Source organism: Notothenia coriiceps, unplaced genomic scaffold (genome assembly GCF_000735185.1).
Source record: "Notothenia coriiceps isolate Sejong01 unplaced genomic scaffold, NC01 NC01_scaffold00016677, whole genome shotgun sequence".
In the NCBI taxonomy this organism is placed as follows: domain Eukaryota; kingdom Metazoa; phylum Chordata; class Actinopteri; order Perciformes; family Nototheniidae; genus Notothenia; species Notothenia coriiceps.
Window position 1 is genome coordinate 85,624 of NW_011349378.1, and position 222 is coordinate 85,845.

A 222-nucleotide genomic window follows, 5' to 3' on the forward strand; every position below is an offset into this window, starting at 1 on the left:
TTTTTTAAAAAGGGCCGGCCGGCCATCAACGGCCCTTGGCGACCGGCCGTTCTGTGATTCTCCAGATTCTACAGATGGCCAGTCCGCCCCTGGCCTCAAAGGTGAGATGGGCGTCCATTTTCACACCCAGGTTGGTGACTGTTGAGGAGAGGGTAATGTCCTGGCCGGAGAAGGGGATGGTCGTGATGGTGGATGACCGAACCTGATGTGGGGTGCCAACTA

The 222-nt window shown here is 57.2% G+C and overlaps 1 protein-coding gene across 1 annotated transcript in view; it reads right to left on the minus strand.

Annotated features, from left to right (window-relative positions):
* The window catches only part of smchd1 (structural maintenance of chromosomes flexible hinge domain containing 1), a 25,713-nt gene that overhangs the window by 8,522 nt on the left and 16,969 nt on the right, over positions 1–222 (minus strand). The gene's annotated exons all lie outside the window — the stretch shown is intronic.